At 46.1% G+C, this 13,385-nt stretch overlaps 1 long non-coding RNA gene across 1 annotated transcript; it reads left to right on the top strand.

The window, feature by feature from the left end:
• The first annotated feature begins 7,558 nt into the window (after positions 1 to 7,558).
• LOC142848621 (uncharacterized) lies at positions 7,559 to 12,251 on the top strand. Its single transcript, XR_012910435.1, has 2 exons — positions 7,559 to 7,699; positions 11,960 to 12,251. It is a non-coding gene; the product is annotated as an uncharacterized LOC142848621 (long non-coding RNA).
• Positions 12,252 to 13,385: the final 1,134 nt, after the last annotated feature.

Genomic DNA, 13,385 nt, shown 5'->3' with positions numbered 1-13,385 from the left:
GTTGACCCGTAGCCATGGCTTTCCACTAGAGAAACAAGAGAGATCATCTAATATCTCTGGTCAGCCCTGAAAACATACTTTTGTATTTTGGAATGAAAATATGAGAGAGAGAAAAAGGCCATGAATTTGAAAAAGAGCAAAGAGGGGAATACGGGAAGGTTCAGATGAAGGGGGAAATGTTGTAACAAAATTATAATCTAAAAAAATAAAAGATCTCATAAGTGGGGAACACTGTGCCCATTTTTCTTGGTACCATTTTTAAATAAATGGCATTTAAAAGTTAATGTCATATGATGGCCCTCTTTTAAAGTAACTAAAGATGCAACAATTATTCCTCAATAAAGATGGTCTTTGTTAATTTGTGGGGTAGGTAGTAGCCAACTTACTTTATAGTAAGTTTGGTAAATAACGAATTTATTCAGTGAAACACAGCCAAAGTTACCTTTAAGTGTTGATGTAGAGCTTCCTTGACAGGGAAATATGCTGGAGGGGAAGACAGAATGAAAGCACAAAGTGCTAAAATTTATCAACCTTTCATGAAACAATCGTGTTTTACCAGGAAAGGCATGTTTTAACATCTCTAAAGGTAGGATGCCTTTGGGGTTTGACAGCATTTTTGATTGCTGGGGGGGGGGGGCAGACATAGCATAACCATGATTGATGTGTGTGCTCTTAGACATCGCTGCCCATGGTATGACCTCAACGGTGCTATCTGCATTTAGTCATCGCTGCCCATGGTATGACCTCAACGGTGCTTTCTGCATTTAGACATCGCTGCCCATGGTATGACCTCAATGGTGCTTTCTGCATTTAGACATCGCTGCCCATGGTATGACCTCAACGGTGCTTTCTGCATTTAGACATTGCTGCCCATGGTATGACCTCAACGGTGCTATCTGCATTTAGACATCGCTGCCCATGGTATGATCTCAACTGTGCTATCTGCATTTAGTCATCGCTGCCCATGGTATGACCTCAACTGTGCTATCTGCATTTTGGTACAACGCAGGTTTTGTTGTTTTTTTTTTCATTAACCATTTAAAAGATCTTTGAAAAGTACACCAGCCTCAGCGTTTGGAATTAAAGACTTCCTGTGTGGAAAGACATGAGAGCAAAGTCTAAGATACTAGACTTGGTTTAGAGATAGGGATTTTCTTCTCGGAACAATCGTAGCTGTCTTTCCTTGGGACGCAGTCATCAAACGCCTTCCAGAGCACAAGAAGGGAAACACAAGCAGATGAAGAGATGTTGTCACAGGCCAGTGGGGCCACTAACGCTGATTGATTTCTCCCTGGGCCAGTTAAGCAGGGACGGTGGAGACTCTGAGGGCCAGGGCTACGTGTCCTCTGTGCTGACTTCTGATATTGTCCCATTCTGCAAAAGTAAAAGGACGGGTGAGCTTGTGCACGTTCCATGTGGTACCTGGGACTCTTGCGTAAGGCCCAGCAGCTCTGAGTGACAGGAGGAGGGACAGTGGGAGAGAAGGATGTCCACGGGCAGGTGTGACACCACTGCTTGATTAGCGCTTGAGCTGTCACCTTGAATAACCCTAGCCATCCATAAGACCCTGGTAGATGGCAAGGTCCCAGATATGCCCTCTGCCCTGGTCCTAAATCTCTGTCCCAAAAGCCCTTCTTTCCCAGCAAAATGAAGAAAGTAATTTGCAGCAACAAGAGTCCCAAATCCTGGCTGCATGGTCAGAAGTGGCAAGCCATAGCCCATGGGCTGTGAGGGAACATTCCATACCTTTGCGCACCAATGGACGCCCTTCCTGTCATTGCTGTAATGCCTGTCTGTGAAGAATGATAATATTTATCTTATTGAGTGCTTACCCTGTGCCAGGTACTGCAGTAAGTAGAGTGTGCGTGCCTGTGTATGTGCCTGTATGTGACTTAGTTCTTGTCACAGTCTTAGAAGGTAAGTATTATTACCTGAAGTTTACAGAATTTAGCTCTAATAATAAAAAATAATGAAGTGTAGAATTTAGGTCCAAACCTCCCCAGCAAAGAAGAAACTTAAGCTCAATTCCCAAATCTTTTTTTTTGTTGTTGTTGTTTTTTTGCGGGGGGGTTCAAGATAGGGTTTCACTGTAGCTTTGGAGCCTGTCCTAGAATTAGCTCAGGCTGGCCTCAAACTCACAGAGATCTGCCTGCCTCTGCCTCCCAAGTGCTGGAATTAAACGCATGCACCACCACCACCTGCCCGGCATAGTTCCCAAATCTTAACCTCTGCTTTGGATGTGTTTTTCTGAAGGATTCTGATGACCACCCACACCTTTTCAATCTTACTGCATGCATTTGTTTGTTTGTTTTTCCTTCTCCTGGTGAAACCCTTTTCTGACCCCTCCTCTATGCCTTGTAGGCCACCAGAGAGCTGCTAAATGTTCCTCCCATGATCCTTTGCATAACTCATATTCCCTACACCTCCTAAGACCCCTACGATTATCTGGTTCTACTATTATCTCCCATGCTTTACATACTGTTTCCCAAACCTGCCTGTATTTCCCACAATTCCCTGAATACCTTACATCTCCTGCGTTTCCCTAAATCCCCGTGCTTCTTACAATCTCTCGTGCTCAGAAGTAGCAGCTTAGTCCCCTAGTACAGCCTTGTGTCTACTGGGCCCAGTGACTGGCTGATTTAAATCTTGCTGCTGAGTATGACCACCAAAGAACACTTGTACCTGTGCTAGAGAACTGGGGGGGGGGGGGCTGGCAAAAGCTCGGAATCAGAAGTAGAGCTGTTCTCTGGGTCAGGATGCCCTGCTCTGGTGCTGAGCCTGTGTCTCCGTGCACCGCGGCACTTGTGTGCCTACTCCAACACAGCTCCTCATGCTGCTCCTTGTCAGCGTCTGCAGCGTCAGACTCTTCAGCTCCTTCCCAACCCTTTTGGGTTGAAATTGTGTCTTAACCACACTAGCCGCCCAGCCTGACAACAAACTGCAGGGGCCTGAGAGGGATGGGCTGGGATGAGAGTAGAGAAGGAGCACAGTCATCTCCCAAGAGCTCAGTGAGGCAGTTAAACCACCGATCAGACGCCTGGCTTGGCATCCAGATCCATAAATTCTGGAAGAATCTGACTCCATAAAACAGAAAGTAAAAATCTCTGACTTTTTGTTTTGTTTTTAATGAGAAACAGTAAACAGCTGTCGTCAGGGCAGATAGCAAAGCTGTCGATTTGATGGCTAGAAATCCTTCTATTGAACCGTGTAACTCTGGGTGGATCTTAGGCAGCTTCTGTTGGTACACCCAGCAGAGGGAAACAAGATGGTTGTTGGAAGGTAGCCCTCAGAGGAACCTGAAGTCTGAGGAGAATGTGCCAGGCAGTGTGGGGCAAGTAATGGGGATGAGGGCAAGACGAGGAAAAGAAGGGGACCTAAACCGAAGTGTGGAGGAGCTCATCCCTAGTGACGAAGTAAGGACCACAGGCCCCAGTACATTCCAGAAACAGAATTCATGCCAGGGCTTCTCAGATTGACACCAGGCCTGAAAAGAAACAGAGAACATTATCACAGTGACCCAATGGCCCTAACTTCTTACCAAGCTCCTATTTCAAGCGCACACTGCAGAAATGCAGCCTGTTTTGTCTCTTTGTTAACTCTCTCATATGCCTGGCCTTCAAGGAAATGATAGCAGAAACCATCAACCTGGAGGGTATTTAACATCATTAGGTGTTTAATGTTTAACCATCTAGGTCACCTCGGAAGTCTCATAATGCTCTTCTTGGGGGCGTGTTAGGGGGAAAGACAATTCTGTGACCCCAGCCCAAGCCCCAGGAGGTGCTACCTGAGGTGACCTATGAGAAAATGAGCAAACACATCAAATGTATCCTTTCTCCACGTGGCATTTCACAAATGATTCTGTTTGAGGGTGAGATCTGAAGATGGTGAGGTGGGTTGGGATGAGTACAGTCAGAGCTTTCTAGTCACAAAGACAGAAGACTGGAAGAGCCTCTGTCTCCTGAGGGTCTGTAGTGTGGGCCTCCCTCCGTGAGCACCTCCCTTCTCTCTAGTCCTATCTCCCTCGTCCTGCTTGAGGAATGAGACCTAGGGCTCCCTTATCCCCCTGGACAGCTCTTTCCCCAGAGTCTTCTAGAATCTGGCAGAGGTCTGTCCTCGCCTCAGGATGGCCGCTTGGAGACTTGCACAGCACAACAGAGCATCTGCAGAAAGAACACGGACTGCTTAGAATCAGGTGATTAGAGAGAGCTTTGCCACAGGGCTGGGTTTAGTCTTGGAGAATCAGAGTCATGAACTGTGGGTGGCTGGCTTCCTCTACATATGTGTTGGGGTTGGGGGACAGGGGGCAATAAAAATTGCCTTCAGAAAAGTGCACTTTAGATCCCACTGACAGGTCCCAGCTGTGCCTTTAAGCAACAACAACAACAACAACAAAAATCAAGCCATTGTAAGGGTTTAAGAACAAACCTTTGCAGTGCCCCTTTGTGTTAGACAACTCCTAAGCTTGTATACATTAATTCATACGTGCCTCATCATGACCTTGGGGAATGCGTACTCCCACTGATAGAGAATTTAGAATCCCTACCACTGCTTCCAAGAAACTGAGAGCAGTGGCTGATCTTTGGTGGCGGTGGGTACTAGAAATAACGCTTGAAGGATGCTGGGAAGTATTGGATTAAAGAAGCAGGAAAAAAAAACTGAATAAATGGATGAATTCTGATTACTTGTTAGTGGGGGCTTGTTTTTTTGTTTTGTTTTGTTTTATGACTTTTTTGAGACAGGGTTTCACTATGTAGCTTTGGCTGTTCTGGAATTTACTGTGTAGATCAGGCTGGCCTCGAACTCATAGAGTTCTGCCTGCCTCTACCTCCCAAATGGGATTCAGGATAGCAGACTGCTCTTCGCTTTGGGGGTGTATGTCGAAGTGCTTAGTGGGGAAAAATCATGTCTCTGCTTTATTTTTGCTGCCTCCTAAGAGCGGGTACGGCTCACTCAAGTGATGACCCCGACCTTTGCCCCCCTACCCACAGTTGGGCCTTGTCCCACCTCCTACCCCAGACTGCACCAGTGATTTAGGCCTGCTTCCTTTAATAGCAGGAAGATTCATAGAGGGATGTGACCTATATGTGACGACGGTGATGAAACCAGGACTTGCTGTCAACACTCAGTTCTTCCCCAGGCCCTAGATTGTGACACCAATTGTAAAGTGATTTTGGTGCCCTTAGTCATCAACCAGAGGCCGCGCAATTCAGCATTCTCTCAACCCCGCTGCATGTAGCCCTCCCCCAGCACACAGTAGACTGGATAGCTGTGGCCTCTCCCTCTTTGCTAGTGGAATAATCAAGCGAAGAGAAGATATAGTTTGGGATGTCAGCAGTGTCTCTACATCCGCCCTAGGTTTCCTCTGCTCCACCAGTCCGGCATCTGTGCCACTCAGAGGATTTAGAGCAAATAAAAAGCCAGGATTCTCAGCTTTGCCGCTCAGAGAAGAAGACTTCAAAGGCAAAAATCCAAACATGGCTTAAATGACTCCCAGGCTTCCTGCTCCCCAGATTTCAGTGTCCCTCCAGGCAAACACTGGGCAGTCGACATTGAAACTGGTTTCTTTTCTCCTCTTTTTATTTCAAAAAGTTCTAGGTCGTGGCAGGAAGATAAGAAAACCAAGCAGTCGGTCAATTGCCAGGGTCAATTGATTGCTTGCAGCTGCGGTCAATGCAGGTTCCCGGGTTTTGCTATTTCCTGTTGGTGAAGGCCTCTCCCACAAGCACAGACACCAAACATATAGATATCTAAGCTGAACTGCAGCCCTGAAGGATGGGAAGCTACCATCACTCAAGGGAACCCATCTTGTTTATTTCTTTAACAATAAAAGCCAGTGTTCTTTTTGTTTATATATTTTAACTTGAGAATTTTATATGTTGAATGCTATATTTTCATTATTTCTACCCCTACCTCTCCTCCAACTTGCTCCGTGCCCCTCCCACTCCCTTTCTAAATCATGACCTCTTCTTTTATTGTGTATGTCTATGTAAATACAGCCTGCTGCATCCACTAAGTGTTGCTGTTCATGCGAGTATTGATTTAGGGCTGACTATTTAGGATCGAATAACTTACCAGGAAGCTCATCCCTGGAGTAAACTAATTCTTCCTCTCTCTGTAGCCATTAACTGCCTGTAGCTCTTCATCTAGGGGTATTTCCCCCATCTATGTTGGCAAGTCAATGGGTGTTGTTGCTAGGCAACCATATTTTTGAGATGTCGTGGGTGCAGCTTCCCATAGACGCAGTAGGCATCTTTGTCCTCTGGTTCTAACAATCTTTCCACCCCTTCGTCCTCATTATTACCTGAGCCTTAGGTATGGGGATGGCGTGGGAGTATCAGTTGGGGCTGAGCACCCCACCATCAGTTTTGGCTAGCTGTGGCCTTCTAGGACGGTCTCAGTCTACTGCACAAAGAAGCTTCATGGATGAGGAGTGAGAGCTACACTTACCTGTGGGAATAAGGACAAGCATTTATAATGTCACCCAGAATGATACTGGTTTAGGAAGGTGACAGTTATACATTATCATCTAGGACCCATGGCCTCACCAGACACAGGTAGCAAGCTCTGTTTTCAGTACCAGGCACGACTTACTTCCTATTGAGCGAGCCTTAAGTCCAATTACAGTGTTATTGGTTGTACCTAACATACATATACTCCCACGATTGCGCCCTTGGGGATATCTTGCCATCCTGGTCATTGTACTGGCTCATAGCCTTTATGGCTATGTGGAACACTATTGATTGCCTTTCTCCATTGAAGTAGAGACAAACAGCACATGTTTTCTCTTATTGGTGAACCTTCGCTCCAAATTGTTAGATGGATGCAACCTGGAGTAACTACAGAAATCAGGAAAGGGGGGGAAAACTCCACAGTGGAGAGAGGAGAAGGAGCACTAGGCAATAGTAAGACTCGGGTGCTATGAATGGGGGAGACGGGGAAAGTGGGAGAGGGGGTTTAGCTTGGAATTGGGTGGGGAGGGCGGCACAGAGGAAGAGGGAGGATGAGTAAACAACACCAAGTATGCTTGGAAAAGCTGTAAAAAACATTTTATGCTCACTTAAAATATATATAGAATATAAATAAGTGTATTTTATGCTTAGATGAGCATTCGTCAGAGATGACCGAGAACCATGAGACTGGCTCCCTGCTGTCAGTCAAGGCTCCTGAGGAGGATGAACTAGGAGGTGTATGTCACAGGTTCATATGACCAGGTGACTTCTCTAGTTCTGGAAGCCTGAGGTGGTGACACTGGGTGTCACTTTCCCCAGTGTGAGGACAGTAGTGGAGTGGGTTTGGCTCAGAGTCCCGAGAGGAAAATGTGTGCTAGGTTCAGCCGCCTGCCCTTGGCCTCCGTGTCCACCCACAGATGGTGCACACCATGTAGCGAGTGGGCAGAGGGAAACTGGACCTTCAGTTTTGCTTAGTGTTTGACCAAAGGTGACTCTGACTTAGTGGACTAAGGTCACGCCCTCCATCCCCCAACAATCGATAATTTAATGTGACTTATCAGAAAGAGAAAAAAACTGTTTACTTTTAAGCCCTGGATCCCATAAAGGGAGAACGCAGAGGCCTAAAAGCCCCACTTACTCGCTCAGGCCTCTCACCTTCAGCTGCCCTTGGACCCCCAGCAGAAATAGAAACACCATCCTGCCAGCTGGACAAAGGGCCCCGGGCTGAAAGAAGGCAAAAGCTGACTGGGGTAAGTACCTTCTTTCAGGGCCTGGCAGCCCACTGTGGAAATGAGGCTGTTCTTCAGGGACGCTGAGTGAGGTGAGGGTGAGGGGCTCAGGTGTTTAAAAGGCTCCACAAAACTCCTGACCAATATCAGATATAAGACATGCAATATTTGAATATGTCTGTCATGATCACTCACTCTCTTTAGAAAGACTAAGCAACACCGGGCGGTGGTGGCGCACGCCTTTAATCCCAGCACTTGGGAGGCAGAGGCAGGAGGATCTCTGTGAGTTCAAGACCACCCTGGTCTACAAGAAAGACTGAGCAAGACCCTTTCTGGAAGCTTCTTTATACTCCTTAGAGAAGGGGAGGGGAGGCTAGAGAAACATGAAGGAACCAAAGGCAGGCTTATATTTCTACTCTTGGAGTGGCTATAGAAAGCCATTTCCCGTTTTAAAATGGCCTGGTTATCAACAACACCAAGGGCTTGGGTGAAGATTCTACCACTATAATTAAAGTGGGGTTTGCTTGACCCAGAATTCTTTTCTTTGCTTGTGCTTCAGAGCGGGCACACAGGCAATATTCACCATGCTTTGTTCTTTTTTGTCTAAGATTCCTGCATCGCAATTTCTCCTCTTGCATGTGAGTGACCAATTTGTACTGTCCCCTTAAAGATACTAGAAATAGCTGGCCACCTGCACAGAGATGAAACTGGTCTCTAGGAACCCCAAGCCTTGACTCTTGACTGAAAGCCCACCAAGACCCCAAATGCTGAGAATTGCCCAACGGATTCTCTCTTCACCTCTCGTTTGATTAAATGCTGATTTTGATGGTATGAATAAGGAACTTTCCGGATTTTTCCTTCTAGATGGGTTTCCTTGAAAAGAAAAGCTGTTTTGTTCTCTGTTGACAAGAACATTCTATTTTAAAAGCCCCGCGTGCTTTCAAAGATGACAAGACTCAGGAAGTAGGAACCGACTGTCTTTTTCTTTGTCTAGACTGTAATGGCCTAAAACAGTCAAATGGGTGCATTTAACACGTCTATTTCACCTGACGGTAAATATGGATTTGCAGTACAAAAGTATCTCTCCTTTTTTGCTTTTTAAGCAATCCTTTTGCGGTACTGAGTTGTTTTTTACAGCAAAGTGACTCTACAGAGGCCCCAGAGCCGTCCCTTCTTTGGTCTATGAGGCTCTGCAGGATGTTCTTCGCCCCTTTGAACAAGTTGAGAAATCACTGTTTCCTGATCTCCTAGTACCTGTAGCTCCAAGATGTCTTCCTGGGAGCTGTGGCGCATACTGATATATTAGGTGCCGGTTAGGCTCCTTCAGGCCTCCTCCTTAAAGAACTTCCATTCCTACTTAGGAAAAGGGCTGCCCAACAAACAAGGAGCAAACCAAGTCTAACTTGTTTTTCATGCACAGGGATTCCTTAGATTCACAAGCCACAACCCCTAGAAACGTCTAGAATTCCATCCTCTTGGGGAAAGCGAGGACATGGCATAGAAATTTAGTTTTAATAGTCAGACACTTAGGAATACCCCCTCACTCAGCTTCCTTTAGGAAGGTCTCGGGATATAAGACCCTCAGGTTGCTAGATGGTGGGAGGTTCTGGGGACCAGGGAGAGGCATGATCTCACAAGGCCTTTCTGAGCTGTGGGAAAATCTGTTGGCATTTGGACATGTCACCCTGATTAGCATCCAGCACCTTTGTCTTCAGCTTCGGGGTTTTTTTTTGTGGGGGGGGGGAATCATAGAAAATAACAGGCATTGCTACTTCCCAAGCAGCCCACTTCCTGTTGGGTATTAACTAGTACTAGTGAAGTTCCTGTTGGGTATTAACTAGTACTAGTTAAGTTCCAAGTGTTCAATCTGAAGCTTTAGAACATGAGCCCTTTTAAATCTGAGGAACAAGACCCAACTATGGGCCTAAAAGCTGACCCTAGAATTAACCACTTTGGCTTTCTTTTTAGTGATACGTTCATTAGTAAATGACATTTGGATGAACAGGAAAATATTCTGCTGGCCTTTTCAAACCGCCTGCAGAGGGACTGACAAGATATAATCACTGGGTCAAGAAAGCATAGAGGAAAAAAAAAATGAACGTTTCAGCAATGTCTAAAAATTGTTCACGGACCCTAATAAATAAAGAATACTTATTTCTTGATGTAATATCATAAAATCATTATAGTCTATAAAAAGATATTTCAGTAATAATTTGCAAAACTACATTTCACCATGACAAGCAAGTGTGCTTGAGTTAGGTAGACCCCAGCCTCCAAATTTAAGAAACGTCTTTGCAAAATGGGAATTCATTAGGTTATCCCGAAGAGGAAAAAGGACTTTGAATTTTTTGAATTCTTATTCTTTTTCTCATTTCAAAGCATTGTAAAAGTTGTGGAAATTCAGATATACAAATAAAGGGGAAAATAATCCAGTAGCTCCTTTCCTACCTGGTAGAGAGCTGTTATGGCAGGAATGCTGTATGATTTTCACAGAAAGAGTCCAACTTGTATGCATTGTTTTCAAAATCACTTCTTTGTTCGAAACCAAATCTTAATTTGTTTCCGAGTCAACAACCATGTTTCTACGATTCAATGATTGGGATGAGAAGACAATGTTCTGTGGTGAGCGGATGGCCATTTTCCTGTAGTTGGGCATTTAAATGGCATGGGGTTCTTTATTTTAAATAGCGTTTAGTTAGTTATTTTACCTTTTTGTTGAGATGTGTGCTTGGTCCATGACCGGCCCCCAGAGGGAGGGGTTGGGGAGGTTTATGTTTGGTGCATAGGTTTCCCCTTCTTCTTTTATGACCTTCTGCTTCTGTCTTTGCAGATTAGCACAGACAGGTCCTCAGACCCCGCAGCAAAGCCCAGAGGAATGGACTAGGTCAGACTGGCTTAAGTAAGGAGCTTTCCTAGCGTTTCCCTGCAGGACCTGTGTCACTAGTGATTGCCTCTCCTCTACCGGTAGCTCTAATCAAATGTGCAGAAGCGGGTTCTAGAGCCTCACTGAGATGGTCAGGGCATCCACAGGGGGTGAGCAAGAGGTGGGGATTTCTGTTCTAGGTCCTTCAGGCAAAGAGAAATCAGTATAGCCTATCTCTGGTTGGAAGGAGCAGCGGGGAAAGGACCGGTCACCCACCACGTGTGTCCCCATCACCGTTAGTACAAAGGGTTTAGGGCAGGGCTGGTCAACAGGACCTTCCTGGCTTCATTGCTTCTCTTTGCATCATACAAAGCTGCCCCTGAGGAACACTTGTCTTAGGACTGAATGGCACACTTTTCCTGTCACCTGCCGGGGTCACAAAGGAACAAAAGAAAACCAGCTCTGAAGCGGAAAATAAGACAATCAGGCAATAGAAAAGAAAGGGAAAGGAGCGGGAGCCAAAAAACCTGCTTCATAGGAGGGGGTGGGAGGTCATAGAGTGCTGTCCCTGCAGGATCTGGCTTCAAGGATGATTTCATGCTCTGCATGGGAATGAGGGACCAGAGAAAGCGGGAGGATTCATTTTCACCAGTTAGATACAGCCGGGTTGATAGCTAAAGCAGATCCCTAGTCAAACGGTGACTGGACTGTTCTGGAGGTGGGAAACTGCCCCCCAGTCTTCTCCTTTCCCAGCACTTGGGGAACACAAAGGATTAGGGAAAGCTCTTCTACTTCCTCTCACCCTCCACTGGGAGTGTGAGTCGGAAGCTGTATTTAACTGGAAACATACATAAATCCAGAAGGGATTTATACACAGGGCAACCTTTCTTCTAGAAGACAAGTATCAGCTAGAGTATTGTCTTCTTCTGTCTTCCCTAGATTCCTCATCTTCTACCTGCTCTTCTACTAGAGAATGACTGTGCTGAGTATAATTTAAAGTTTGAGCAATGCAGGGCATCTCTGTGTCCACAAGACCCCATAGTCTAGTGCCACAGCCTCATAAACAAAACCCACAAGATCAGAGTGGTGATGTATGCCTTTAATGCCACACTCAGAAGGCAGAAGTAAGAGATCTCTGTGGGTTTGAGGTCAGTCAGGTCTACATGTTGAGTTCAAGACCAAGCAGGGCCATGTAGTAAGACCATTGTCTCAAGAAAAGAAAAAGGAAAGGAAAGGAAAAAGAAAAGAAAAAAGTCATCATAATTTTCTTGAGCTGAAGAACTGATCACATTTGCTAATGATGAATTGGAAACCATGGTGAGCGGAGAGCCAGTGGAATCTATTAATCCAACGGAGCCCTTTCTTATATAATGTGGTTTGTGTAAAGTATCTCTTTCCTATGCTCTTTCCTATTACAGACTGAAGCCGCGGTGGAGGAGTCTCTGACGGTGACAATGACCGGATGTGAAGGTGGAGTTAATACCTTTGAGCGACAGAGTTCCCTTAGCAGAGCTGTGGAGTGTGACAATGGTGTTTGTGTCCAAACTATCAAACGCCATTATCACACTAAATAGCTATTGCTAGGCAGTGCGTCTCCTCCCCAAGTGTCTCGGCCCCTGCTCTCTCTGAGCAAGAAGCTTTGTCTTATACTAGCACTGTACACCGTGTGTAATTTCCGAATAAAATCTGGTACTCTCACGCTCATAACTACATCTGCCTGAAGCCCACCCCACCTATGCCCATGTGTAAGAGATGATTCTGACCGTGGTACAAAGGAAAAGGCCAGTTAAACCCAACCTTTCCTACGGTACCCTCCCAACACCGGTCACTTCTGAAACCCAATTTCTCCCCAGCACCACGCACGTTATTCGTTTTGCTGTGAACACCAGCTCGGTATTTTCTGGTTCTCCTCATTGTTGACACTGTCTCCCCAGAGAAAGCCTCAGACCCAGCAGGTGAAGGGCACAGTCTCCAAGCCCTCCCTCTCCCCACCACACTGCTTTCAGGTGCCCCTTGAATATCACAAGTCGTTTTCCCTGGGCTTCTGACCCACCAGCTATAAACTGGCACTTCTACAACTATGCCCTTGGGTCCAATGAACATGCCCTAGTGACTCTAAAAGCTCAGGAAACCACGTGGGCCGGCTTATTCCAAAGGGTAGCGAAAAGGCAGAGCGGAGATGCGCTCCAGGAACTATGTACATCCGGCTACCCAGAAGCTCTCCAAAACCGTTCTTCGTGGATTTTAAGGCTATTCCTTTGCATAGGCTTGACTCAGTAGACATGGAAGTGTGTCTGGGATCCAGTGAGCCTCGTGGCTCATGGGAAGACAATGTCTGCTGGAGGTGAAAACTGAAACTCGGGTCAGCACCATCTTCACAGGCACTGGGTCAAAACGTCCAGAGTCTGACCTCGTGGTTATTCTTCTTACACATTTAAGCACAGTAAAAGATTGAGAAAAGGTTGCCACATGGCAATTAACACAACAGAGCTTTCGACATAGCTACATAGAAACTCCCTGCAAGTCAGCAAAGCACCTGCGACCCCTGCAATAAGAATGAGCTCTATTGGCTGATGATCAGAACTCGGGGATAGGGTCTAGGGGAAGGGTCAGTGAGAAGCATAAGGATGGATTCTATTAGTGGGGGATACAAAGTACATGGGATCTCTTTCAAAGGGATGGGTTCTATACACCGAGCGTAGGGTTAGGGACAGCAGGATACTGGAGGGATCCAGGTGGAGGCTGCCTCCTGATGGAATAGCCAAGGATCACGAGGTTGTCGGACCCCTTTCACTGTGGTGTTCCAGGTGACCAGGCTTCATTCATTTCCTCCCGTTGAAGGAA

Source organism: Microtus pennsylvanicus, chromosome 4 (genome assembly GCF_037038515.1).
Source record: "Microtus pennsylvanicus isolate mMicPen1 chromosome 4, mMicPen1.hap1, whole genome shotgun sequence".
NCBI lineage: Eukaryota > Metazoa > Chordata > Mammalia > Rodentia > Cricetidae > Microtus > Microtus pennsylvanicus.
Note: the sequence above shows the minus strand (reverse complement) of the source record. Positions and strands in the feature narration are given on the sequence as shown.